Genomic DNA, 14,009 nt, shown 5'->3' with positions numbered 1-14,009 from the left:
CCTATATTATAGTTCGTGTTGATGGGACAAACTTGCAAAAATTTCCTTCCTCTACAGTTCTGCCGCAGATGTTAATCTGGTATTGTATTTGAAATAGGTTAATGATTTAGAGAAAACAACCAAACACGTCTGATAACCATTGAAATGCTGCTGCCCCCATGCAAGAGTCGAAGGTTCAAAATGCTTCTGAAATGGAAATAAATCATCAGTCGCAGTGACATTACCATGTTGCTGATCAACCTTATGTGAAAGCCTTGCCAACAAAAAGATAAATGTTTTGCAAGACATTCCGCTATCATCACAGTGGCTCTTTCAACATTTCTCTGTTCTTAAGTTACAACATGGTGAGTTGGACACAGCACAGCAATTCTTGAAAAACTACTCACATTGCTCACAATTGTGGCAATTCTAATGAGCCAGTCCAAAATCAATTCAGATGCTAAAATTAACCTTCCAAACAGCACCCCTGCCCTCAAGTTCACCATTTTGAAAAAAAAAACCTCCCACACCAACCGAGGAAAAACAAACTCTATGACATTACAGATCGCATTAAAATTAGCCAGGAAGCTGAATCATCACGGGTAGACGGTGGATCTGAGGAAACAATAATTGTATGAAAAATAAATAAAGTGTAAACAGTCTCACAACCCGTAGCTAACTGGTAGGTACACAACTCACAGATACTGCTATTTCTGCTTCTTATCCAATTACCACCAGACAGTAAAAGCTGGAGATCAACAGATCACTGAGAGAGAGAACGTTTTCTATCATCAGAAAGCAGCTCAGCATGCTGCAAACTATCTGTAGCAAGTTAAGGGAAGCACTATAGAAAAATGAGGCCATTGTTAGTCTAATTAAATAGAATTGTCTAACTTGAGCGAATAAGCACTCCAGGATATTGAGTTGTCACCCATTCACACCAAGCCTTAGTTTCAAAATGATCAAACGTTGGAATCAATATCAAATAAGTCTTCATTTCACCTCACTTCCATTTAACATTTCAGTCATGCTGCCTTGTTGATGCAAGATTTCTTTGGGATACATTGATGGAAATATGCCAGTGTCACTCAAGAGACAGGTCAAATAATGTGGGATGCTATCCAAGGGGGTCAGGGCTCAAAATGTGCAGCAAAGCTCCAGTGTGGTGTGAAACTAAAAGTTTCCAAAGTGCTCCGTTGGATATTCTGAGTCTGTATAAATATATTGCAATATATTGGTTCTTTTTCTTCTTAGCATCTCACATTGTAATAAAATAGCCCTTGCTGCGTGAAGCTCTGCACGTTCAAGCATGTGTTTTGCACAAGACCTTGGTCTTGCTGGCTGAAATGGGCAGACCTGAACTACTACCCTTCACCTTTTAACTCCAGCCAAAGTTTTGCAAAGATATCCACAAACTCGAGGGAAGCAACATGAAAGAAAATTATTCAGTCCAATTTGTGACTAAATAGGTGCAACTGTAACACAAATGGAGCGCGATTGGAAGTTTGGATCAAGAGACTGGCTATAGCCTCATCTCCCTGACTTATGTTTGAGACCCTTTGCCTCCATGAGGATGGTCTCTGCCTATATGACAGTGGGAGGGGATAGGGTGGCGAATTCCTGGCTTGGGTCACTGTCTGTGCAGAGTCTGTACTTTCTCCTCTGTCTGTGTGGATTTCCTCCGGTGCTCTGGTTTCCTCCCACAGTCTGAGAGATGTGCTGGTTAGGTGCATTGACCATGCTAACTTCTCCCTCAATGTATCTGAACAGGCGTCGGAGTGTGGCAGCTGATGGATTTTCACATTGCAGTGTTAATGTAAGCCAACTGTGACACTAATAAATAAATCTATCAATGATACTGAGCCTTGAAGGGATATCATTCAGTGGAGAGTGGTCACCCTGTGGTCTTTGCCCATAATTGGATTCTTCTGATTTCAGGCTGTGACTGCTAGATAGTTATACAACTACATAGTCAGGGAGGAATTCCCCATTCCCACTCATGGTGTGTTTGGTAGAGGGCAGGTGCAGTGAATCTGGCAGCAGCCAAAAAACCAGAAACCCTCTGGTGTAAAATTGCCTTGCAATTCTCCAAATGGTGGGTTAATGGTGAGTCAATCTTCCGTCTGGCAATTAGCGCAAACTCCATTTACAGGAATTTGCATGTCATGAATGCTCATTAAAGCAACTGGCCACCAGAATCCCACCAGGACTTCCAATCTTACATCACACCAACAGAAAATCACACTGGCACCAAACCCAAATGATAAAGAGTGGTGTGCACAAGACTGTTCTCAGTTCGCCAGAGAATTTGATGAGTGCAGCACTGCCATAATGCTGTGCTGCCCCTGATGCACTACTCTGCCAGTGCGGACCGGTTCCTGCCCTCCATTTTCCTGTTAAACTGGTCACAGTACTGTGCAGCCAGATACTTGGAACCTCCTGTGTCATCATCTTGGTTCAGCACTGTGCCTGGGGTTAGGCAGTATAGGGGCTTCCTTGTCCCTAGTGCTACACACCTATTTGGATAGCACAGTGCTGTGAGACTCATGCAGTCTCCACAACAAACATCAGAAGTTTGACAAGGGATGGGATGCAAGGTGAAGCTGTGGGGATGTGGGGATGGCACGTTTGACTTGATGAAGACAAGGGAAGATTGTGTAGAAGGAGGGCTGTGCAAGGAGCGGGATTACAGTGAAGGCTTACAATGGCAGGCAGAGGGTCATGAAGTTGGCTGAAGAAGATGAACAATGGATGGCAGAGGGAACTCCAAGGGGAAGAAAGCTGGACCCAAACAAGTCTGCATGGAAAGCTCACATACAAGGGTTTGTTGTGGTGAACTTCTACGAACTAACCACAGGAGATACAGGTCCGAGTTACAATCATTTATTCATGATTCAACAATGAGGAGCACTACTCAGAGAAACCTCTGATGCAGCACTCTCCCCTAATACAGCACTCACAGAGAGAGTGAGCACTTTAAGTCAGTACCCTCACCAAGTCACAGATATACTGTTAATCACTACACGGAGTATTGCTTAATTTCTAATCTTATCTACATAGGTTTATTATTAGACCTTATTGAGGCATATAAACTGGAATTGATGCACTTCAGATCAGCCATAATCGTACTGAATGGCGGGGATGGCTCGAAGGGCTAGATGGCCTACTCCTGCTCCTATTCCTTATGTTCTTATAAAATCATGAGGTGCAGAGATAGGATGAATGCACATAGTCTTTTTCCCAGGGAAGGAGAATTGAACACTAGAGGGTGCAGGTTTAAGTTGAAAGGGGACCTAAGGGACAATGTCTTCATGCAGAGGGTGGTGCGTGCATGGAATGAGCTGCTGGAACAAGTGGTTGAGGCAGGTACAATAACAATATTAAAAAGCATTTGGATGGGAAAGGATTAGAGGGATATGGGCCAAACACGGACAACTGGGACTAGTTGGGAGGACATCATGGTCGGCATGGACTGGTTGGGCCAAAGGGCTGGTTTCCATGCTGTATTGCTCTCTGACTCTGATGCTCTGACCTTCATCCAGTGCAGGACTCATTATCTCCTCCCAGATCAATATCTACTAACCTTGCTGGCAAGTTCTGCTGATTTCAGATTCTGAAGATATGCAAAGTTCATTCAGGGTAGAAGCATTTAACTAGCATGTGCGACTTAACCTAATGCTCTAACCTCCTCTCACCTTTTTACTAAATCTATTCATTTCCCCCTAACTGGGTCTAAATGTACACCACTTCAGTAACTGGAAGGAGATTGATGAAGAATCCAAATGTGATGGGTAGAAATCCAAATGGGGCATGGGTATCTCACAGGTGATGGGCCCAAGGAAGGTGGTTGAATGGATGTACAGACTTCTTTTTGAGGCTGCTAGCACTTTTCCTCTGCATTGGTGACATCCTTCGTAGCCTGGCGAAGACAGCTTGGCTGGAGGGAGTGACATGAGTGTGCCGGACTGGTATTTAAGCATGGCACCAGGACCTTTGTAAACATCAGCTGAGGGCGGGTGGATGAATCTTGCTGGCCCACCAGACGAGTCAGAGGGAAACTGACCTGTACGTAATTAATGAGCTTCCAAGCTCAGGATTTGGCGTAGGATGCCGCCATTTTGGTTGGTGGGACAGGGATCACCAGAGCTGAACACCATTGCACCTCATTTCAAAATGGGAGCATTCCACCCTATGTTTCTGTCCTCGGTGCATGTCCACAAACATTATTCAGAGGCAGCAGCGACTCTTAACGACTCAATCTTCCCTGCTGTAGAGGCACTCAAAACATTTATAGTGCTTGAGTCTCAAATGGCATCCTTTTTTCCAAGGCGATTGGCATTTGTGCATTCTCGCAAAGTGAAGCTTTTTTTCATCTGCTTTGGGTTCCATTTTGAAGTGAGCATCAATGACAGGATGACATGCAAATATTGCTGCACGCTAACACAAGCACTTCTTGTTATTTAAATTGAGGACCTAGATAATTAGAAACATACTTAAGGTTGGAAAAGCCCTCCAGCAGCTTTAGCCACAGTGTGAAACTGGGTTAGGTTGAAATGTAGTGATAAAAAACAACAGGCACAAACACAGCAGTTTATTTATTTGCACACTGTGAATCAGTCACTCTCTGAATAGACAATCATTTTTTTTTTCCACACATATCACTGTAGGTTCCGAGGCTTATGTTTCACAAATGCTGTTAAATTTACATTTGACATGAAACAAATTAGTCACAGTGCAGCACAAAGCGAGTGGCCACTCTTCATATTTCTGTTGAGCACTTCTTTCTGGCACTGCCTTGGTTATGTTTCACTTGTAGTTATAAAGACTGCCAGTAGCTGTAAGGCAGGTAGAGAATTTGATAAGCTTAGAATGAGAGTCCGGGGGAGTTAAAGGAATTGCGCACACTGCTGTCATAGGAAGGCTGATGAGGCAAATGTTGGAACTGCCCAAGTAGTAAAAATATAGTGAAAGGTAAGTTTAAAGCATCAAACTGATCTTTGTCCGAGGGGAGAAATTGACACATTTTTAGTCATTGACTAAAGGAAATCAGACAACGCTATGATTTCTGGTCAAAAACAGTCACACTCTGGACATTAAGGTAGTACGCTAAGCTGACAAGTCCTGGTCTCCATCACATATTTTGCCTCTGGTGTACCTTGTTACCTCCTTATTGACTTTCAGTCGGAGGTGATTGTTATGCAAACAAGCACTGAGAGAGGGAAAAAAAAACACAAGCTCTTTGTGCAACTGAATTTGCACCCCTATCATTGGCTTGACAGGGTTAAGTGCGGAGAGTCATAGATTCATAAAACTAAACTAATAGAATCCAACACAGCAGAAGTAGGCCATTCGGCCCATCGAGTACAGCAATGACTACAATCCCACATGTGTTACATACAACACATGTAACCCCATACATTTACCCATGCTAGTCCCCCTGACACTAAGGAGGAAGTTAGCATGACCAGTGTGCCTAACCCGCACACCTTTGAACTGTGGAAAGAAACCAGAGCACCCGGAGGAAACCCACACAGATAAGGAGAGAACGTGCAAACTCTACACAGATAGTCACTCAAGGCCAGAATTGAACCCACGTCCCTGGTGCTGTGAGACAGCAGTGCTAACCACTGTGCTACCGTGCCACCTTAAGTCAGTTGTATCTAATATTTGAAACTATGTAGGCTATCCAATTCCACAATGTTTATACATTCTTCTTGTTTGCTGGTGTCAACAATTTCGGTATGCTTAGATTCTATTTTTTAAAATAAACCTCACTCCCACTCTTGAGTTGTTATGCAAGTTGCTCTTTTTTTATCAGCGAAGTAAATACCACAAGTTACAACAGGGAGTTCCATTGTTCGATGACTGACCATCCTTTTCTCTGGTTACAGTCAGGTTGTTTTAAAGTTCAGTTGGTAAAAATGATGACTAGATGAGGAAAGGTGAATTTTCACCCCTCTATTCAGCCTCCTGGACTCTACACAAGAAAGGTTTTTTTTAATTTATTTTCCCTGTCGATGTCTTCATCCAATCTAAATGTATAGTTTACTATCTATGCAATGAAGAATAAGGAGCCAGTCAGTGAGGTTTTCCTGAGTCAAAAGAGGACCATGGCTATTAACTACTAAACCTGAGGGAATAAAGTAGTAAAAGTGGCTGCACACAGAGATATATGAGGTAAGGAAAGTTAGAGTCACAATAAAATTTAAAACAATGCACGATTTTAAGTTCTTTGCTTATCTTTGGGGTGTAGGTTGTTTCTCTTGGACGTATATCCTGTCTAGCTAACAGCTCCCAATTGTCTTGATAGAATTATAGTGATTAAAGTTTAGCACTTTGCCTTTTTAATGCCTCCTTTTCAACATCTGGTAAGTTTTTAGAATCTCAGAGTTGAAGTCCATGTAGTCATACTCAGTGGTGACAATTTATTTTTAATCAGTATCATGTCTTTTGCAGCGTTTTTCAGTCCAAAGATGTGCAGGTTAGACGGACTGGCCATGGCCCCTTAGCACCCCAAGATGGTTTGGTTAGATGGATTAATCATGGAAAATGTATCGGGTTATGGGGAAGGGTTGGGGAGAGGGGCTGAGTAAGATATTCCATCAGAGAATCAGTGGAGACTCAATGAGCTGATTGGCCTCTTCTGCACTGTGGGGATTTTGTGAACTTCTAAGAGTTTCATTCCAATGTAGTGCTGGGAGGAACTGTAAAGTACAGAGAGACATCTAAAAGTCCATTGACTTCAATAAGTCTAAAAAACCTCATTGGCAGGAGGGACCATAAAATTATGCCCATTATTTCTGGCAATGATTTTTTAAATTTTAAGAGGTAGAGCTTCACTTAACTTAAGAGAAAGGGAGAGAAAATCTTTGCTGCTCCATTCAGTTTCTCAAGATTCCTCCGATTATTTTTTCTCTCTAACTCTGGCTTGGCAAAAATAATTCTAAAATTCAGCTGTACTTGCATATTCCAAAGGGATTCAAGTTCCATGTCTGTTGTCGTCGTTGTTGTAGAATAACTAACCACATTTTGATGTTTCGTCTCCAAAACCTTTGACACATTCCCAAACAGTGGAGGCCAATGAAATTGAGATTATTTCAACTTCCACAGGAGAGTTGAGTTTCTATTGAATGTATACCTTATCTAGCTAAGAGTTGCCCATTGTCTTGATAAAATGGCAATGATTAAAGACTAGCACTTTACATTTTAATACCTTATTTTCAATAGTCCCATTTTTGAAGTGTATCTTGACACTACCACAGGTGTGAAATTCCATGTAACGTATCAGGGCAAGTCTTCAGTACATACAGGGACTTCCCAGAAAAGTGGTCAACTTTCATACTAGACATCAGGTGACAAGTTGCAGTCATTTTTGGTCAATGTATTTCTATTACTTAAAAGAAAAAGTCCCCCTAAACAGTTGAATTTACTTATAGTCAGCTGGTGAAGTGACAGATAGATCGCAGTCATAATTTTCCATTGTTGTAACAGACTAAAAAAAAATAAATCTCTTCATAGTTCATTCGTCGATGTTCAAAATATGATTGACATCATTGTACTGCTGAAGCTAGTGGGATTTTCATTTCCATGATGCCACTGCCCAATCTCTAAGAAAGCTTTTACACGATAGGCTATTAAGACTTGATTACTGGCCAAAAGTTATGCATTCACAGCCCATCCCTATTGGTTATGAAATGGAATGCAACAAATCTGTTAATTTGATAGTGAGCATTGGAATATGACCTGGGAAGGAACAGGATTGTTGATAAAAAGTCCAATGGTTCAACTAATATCATTCAGAGAAACTTTCTAACCTGACACAATCTCACTGTGGTCTCACACTACATGGTTCACTCATGTTCCAAAGAAATTGAGGACGGGCAATAAATATGGCTTTGCCAAGAGCAGACCAAAAATAGAACTTTCAGATATTTGCCTTGTATAAATCCATCGAGCAAATCTCAGATATGATAGAGACGGATATGATAAATATCTCAACAGTAATGTTAGGCCCCAAAGGAGTGCTGAATAGCTACCATGCAAAGGAGGTTGAAACATAGAGAACAGAGTGTTAGAGACTTGTACAACATTGAGATGCAGAGCTAAACTTGACAAAGGCGGTATAGATCCCATCACTGGGTCTGAAACTAGAGAATGACTCCAGGGGGCAGTGGAACTTGGGCTCCACTTTGCCAGCAGCACCCAATTAAGTAGACACTGCTGTGTTTGCCATCCCTATTAAGAAGGTGGTTAGACCCTAAAAGCTGCCTGCTTCTGCAGCATCACCGCTACTGGTACTGGTGGCCACCACTGGGCATGCAGTAAGGGCAGACATGTGCTAACGGCCCTGCACTCACAAAGTTAGTTTAGTGTGACTTGGGCATGTTGAGGTCAATTAGGTAGATCCTAGTGATGGGGAGGGAGGAGAGGCGGAAGGGCAGTGGAGGGGATGGAGGAGCTGCAAGAGGAGCAAAATTGTTCCTTTGCAGCTGGAGTTAAGTTCTTGAGAGGCAAATGTCCCAAAAAGCTATTTGAGGATGCAAAATGTCTGCTAACTTTGCTATATGCACCAAGACAGTGGATTGCGAAATTATGACTGGCAGCTAAACTGACAAATCACAATGCAGTGTCCAGATTACAGGATATCTGGAAAGGAATGGGGAAGATGGAATGTACTAGCATTTTCAAATTGATGTCAAAGTCCTACCGACAGCTTTCCTTTTTGAAGAGTGTGACTGTGCAACATAAGAACACAAGAATACTGGAACTTAAAATCTCCCAAGCACTGTCATTCAATATAATTTTAGCTGATATGTTCTCGGCTACAAGTCCACACTCCTGTCTATTCCGTATAATCCTTGACGCTCTTGCACATCCAAAATCTGTTGAATTTAGCCTTAAATACCTTCAGTGACTCAAACACTGTTGCTTTCAAAGATTCACAACCCTTGAGAGAAGAAAATCATCCTCATCTTCAAATTTTTTTTTCTGAATGTTCTGATACTACCTCTTAAAAATGAATTACAACGCTTTCTTGCTTTCTGTCTCTCTCATTTCCAGGGGCATTATTCTTTTGTGATTTTCCAATCTGCTGAGGCCTTTTCAGAATCGGAGGAATTTTGGAAGATAACAACCAATGCATCCACTATCTCTGCAGCCACTGCTTTGAAGACTGATGAATGTAGATCATCAGGTCCATAGGGACTTGTTAAGATTTAGTCCCATAAATTTGCTTAGATTTTTCTCCAGTAGTAATTATTGTTTTATGCATATCCTTCCCCCAATCTTATATTAATACTGGGATGGTTTTAGTGTCTTCTACTTTGTAGACAAGTACAGGAAATAGTAGTTATATGTCATTATCAAATCCTTGTTTCCCAATATTAGCTTCTCACTCTCATCCCCCAAGGGACACAGCAGACCACCACAATCCTTAAGACAAAGTTAAGAGCAAAGTGGAGCACTTCTTTAAGCACCTGGATCTTCCTTTATTTTAAGAAAGGAAGCCTTGTACTTTCATTAGCCTTGCATAATATCAGGACATCCAAAATAGTTTACAGTCAAATAAGTTCTTCACTGAAGTGTAGTAACTTCTGGAGGAAATGTGACAGTTAGTTTGCGCATAACTATCTCCCACAAACCACAATGTGACAGTGCCCAGAAGATTTAACTTCAATTTTGGTTGAGGGAATAGATATTGACAGGACACTGGGGGATATACCCTCCTCTTCTTTGAAATAGTTCGCTGGGACATTTTATATCGACTTGAGATAGCACTTTGAGCCTTGATTTAATGTGTTGCGAAGTTGGGTAGAGTAATTGTAGGTTGTAAAATGCTACAGAGAAAACATTGCATGGTCCCTTTAAAAGATAGGGTTTTTTTTCTGCGCTTAGAGAGTTAAAAAAAAGACAAGTACATAGGGAGCCAAAAATGGAACATTTGTATGGAAAGGCCAAGCAGCAGTTTTAACCAAGACAACAGGCTTTTGAATTTAGTCAATCAATAGATACCAAAAAACTATTAAATTTAAATTTGATGGTTTTGACAACCTAGGACCAATCCTATTGTGGGAAGTATTGATATGTCATCACATGTATAAAAGAAGAGGGACAGTGGGACAAAACAGGAGAATAACTGCCACTTGCCGGAGCTAACAGCTCTTAACTCAACTCTCAGCTCTAGGGCTCCCATATCTTCATCGATGTCTCAGAGAAAGCACCATCTAGAGAGCAAAGATACCAAAGAAGAAAGAAGTTCCAGACTGAAGAATCAACAGAGAAGGCCTAGAATATTCCAGAGGACACAAACCTGGTTGGAATTTTGAGAGTGGCTAAATTCTATTTTGTTAATGAGTAGGAATTGTATTTCTCTGAACATTAAGGCATCTAATTAGCATCTTGTTTCTAATTAGAATCTTGGTTCATACAGGAATAGTTAATAATTCAAAGGGATTTATTCGGTTTGTTAATAGTCTAGTTAATTTCTTCATTGTTAGTTAGATAAATAAATGTGTTGATTTTAGAGAATATCAGGGATTTATTTTGATTTAGCCACTAGAAGTTGTTGAAGAGCAGTTCACACCACTTCACACACACTTTTTACAGATTATAGAGCGAGGTACTCCTTTTTGGGTGTTTTGGTGTCAATTCTCGGGGGGGGGGAGAGCATTCAACCTCCGCTTACAACAAATGCCTCATCTGAAAGATGGTACAACCCACTGGGCAGTCCTCTCTCAGTACCATAATAAGAATGCCAACTTGTATTAAGTTGTCCAGTCTCTGGATTAACCCAGCTTCTGACCGAGAGCTGAGTTGGCTACCACCAATTTCGGGCCAGCAGTTTAACATGAGAAAAGCCTATTGTCACGATTTCGAGTTTCGATGTTAGTCTCATAATTTGCCTTCATTTAATTGGTGGCCCTTCATAATTGGTGTTAGAAGTCATGCAAATATCACATATCTCTTTTCTCTGAGAAGCTAGTCACTACCTTGCCCTTGATTCTGAAAGAGATACTGCTGAAGGATAAATAAATCAAGGCAGTTCCATGCATACTGGAAACTCATTTACAGAAACCTGTTCCTGTCGTCACACACTAATTGGACATTAAGAAAGTGAAATACATTTCAGTTGATTAAATGATGTGGGTTGACAATGGGGGCTCATATGGCCACATGAGTGCAATTTATAATTCCAAGTACTCATGGAATTCCAGCAATCTGTTAAAAACAAATGCTCTGATCACCCATTTGTTCCGTCCGTGCAGGAAATGTCATGAACTAAGCTGACCTGGCAACCAGAGCATTAATTACTGGTTTTTGCATTGAATGATAGCAAGTTGGCTGAGCCAGCAATCTCATAAAAATTAATGCCCTGCTCACTCATTTGTCTCGATTCTGTGTCAAAAGTAATGGACTGGGCCAATCTGGAAAAAAAAGGGAATTAACTCTTTGCCTTGTCGAAGAATAGACAGCATATTGTCCTCTTTCATTACCCCACAGGTATAACCCAGTGGTCATATTAAATGTTATAGTAACTCTGAACCAAAATAGCCACTGTTTTATGACTGAGGAATTATACAGGTTTCCCTGAAGGATGAATAGGCTTCTTGCTAGCACCAGTAGCTCTTTCTGCATTAATGGGGGAGGATGTAGAAGTGGATACGGTAGTGACTTTTAAGGGGCGTCTTGACAAGTACATGAATAGGATGGAAATAGAGGGATATGGTTCCTGGAAGGGTAGGGGTTTTAGTTAAGTTGGGCAGCATGGCCGATGTGGGTTTGGAGGGCCGAAGGGCCTGTTCCTGTGCTGTAATTTTCTTTGTTCTTTGTATTACTCCAGGGGCATATTCAAACTCAAGCCTATCAGTCCTTACCACTGCTGGCTGGATATCTGTGGGAAACCTTGTAAGAGTCTGACATCCTAGGTTCTCTGCTATTCTCCACTTCCTCTCCAAGATGTGTATCATTAAAAGGAGAATTTCCGTTGGGAAACCCAGACCACAACTTACCAGAATATTTTACGGACATCCTCCCTTCACCAAAAGCAAATGTAATGGAGATTTTAAAATTAAGCTCGCAATCTCAGAAATAAAATACACAACAAAAAGAGTTGTCCAAATTTCTCCATATATTGTTGCAACGAAGCAGGGCATTTCACGTTTATATTGCCTTCTTGGTTGTTGATTGAGGTTACTAATAGATGATTAGATAGATAGATGACAGCATCCAGCCCTAAATCTATATTTACATGGTAGATATGTTATGGATTACAATGCATCTTAATACAAACCAAGCAAATCCAATCAATATCCCAAATACTGCATGCTACAATATCAAGTAATTGTGGGGTCCTTTGTATGGTTTGCTCTAGTTAAATGGCTTCATTTTAAGGCATTTATGCCTATGTTCCTAACAATGCTAAGCTTTAAAGTTAACTTAGCCACATTTTAAGTCTCAGCTGGGAATTCTGGGATGAGCTTAGAAATTTGAAAATGCAATGTTAGCAGGAATGTTTTTTTGTCATAAACAAGCTTTTCTTGGTACACAGCTGCCAATTGTTTATGAAAGTTGAAGACTATGGGCCTGATTGAACCATCGTGTCACAAAAACTTGGTAAGGTCAGGTGTGAGGCGAATAGTGCGATCCGTGCCAGCCTCTGCGCTGGTTCACCCTTTACCAAGGCCAAAATGAATACAATGGCCATTTAAATGCATTTGCATGGATTTAAATTGACTTAATGGGCTGCTTGTCCAACTTTACTGGCACTTCATCTTTCACACCGTGTTTGCCCATCCAGAATCGGCTTAAAACAGATGTGCGCCATCGAAGCCCAATTCAGCCATTCCAGTTAGTGAGGAAGAAGGTGCCCAGCGAACGATGGCTCTCTGCTTCAGATCAGTGGAGGGGGAGGGGGGTCCGCTGCCACTCTGTCTGAGATTGGTGGTGTGGTGGCGGGGGGAGTCCACTGCTTCTGTGTCTGAGATCGGTGGGGGGGAAGGTGGTCCCCTGCTAATCTGCCTAAGATCAGTGGGAGGAGGGAAGGGGAACCCTTCATCACCGACTGTTAGGAACAGAAGTACGACCTCAGCACTAAGTTCATTTGCTATAATGTTCATAAATTCATTGTCCCCATCCTTTCTATGAAAAACGAATAACTTTCCCTTGTTCAGATCACTCTGCAATTGGTCTGGGTAGTGGGGGAGTGGAGGAGGAGTAAGGAGATCAGTAATGTTGTGAGAGTGGGCAATGTCTGTGGGGCCAGGCAGAGGGATGTGACAGGGGAGCAGTTTTCCTTCATATTTTTGTGCATGTTGGAGGTGCCGATCGGAGCTGCAGGTTCAGGCACATTAAGCCCTGCCCATAGGCTTGTGCAACGCGATTCAGGCTCACTGATATTTTTGCAGGCAGAGTGCATACGGGCACGCCTCAGAAAGGGCTTATAGTCGGATTGATTATAGTCTGGTAATGAAGGGGATGGATAGGGTAGAGGTAGAGAGATTCTTCCCGCTTAGAAAGGATAGCAGGACTCAAGGGCACAGCCTCAAGATAAGGTGGGGGGGGGCAGTTTAGATCGGAGTTGAGGACGAACTTCTTCACTCAAAGGGTGGTGAATCTCTGGAATCCTCTGCCCGTTGAAGTGGTGGAGGCTACCTCGCTAAATATATTTAAGTCACGGGTAGATAGGTTTTTGATAGACAAGGGAATTATGGGGAGAGAGCGGGAAAGTGGAACTGATCCACTTCAAATCAGCCATGATCTTATTGAATGGCAGGGCAGGCTCGAAGGGCTAGATGACCTACTCCTGCTCCTATTTCTTATGTTCTTATGTTCTTATCTGAAATACTCCCAGTTTCAAGTCCGCCCAGCACTAAGAATCGAAATGGTAAAATAGGGCCCCACGTGCGCCCAGTTCTTTCATAACACAGATAAGAAGTCATATTGTAAGTAGCAGCTATTTGTTTAATTCAGTTTAATCCTGTACAAGTTCAAGATCAAGTCCGTATCAGGACCAGCTTTTGGTCTCTTGTCCT

This window comes from Carcharhinus amblyrhynchos, chromosome 10 (genome assembly GCF_965287045.1).
Source record: "Carcharhinus amblyrhynchos chromosome 10, sCarAmb.v2.hapA, whole genome shotgun sequence".
Classification (NCBI taxonomy): domain Eukaryota; kingdom Metazoa; phylum Chordata; class Chondrichthyes; order Carcharhiniformes; family Carcharhinidae; genus Carcharhinus; species Carcharhinus amblyrhynchos.
This window is presented reverse-complemented; position numbering follows the sequence as displayed.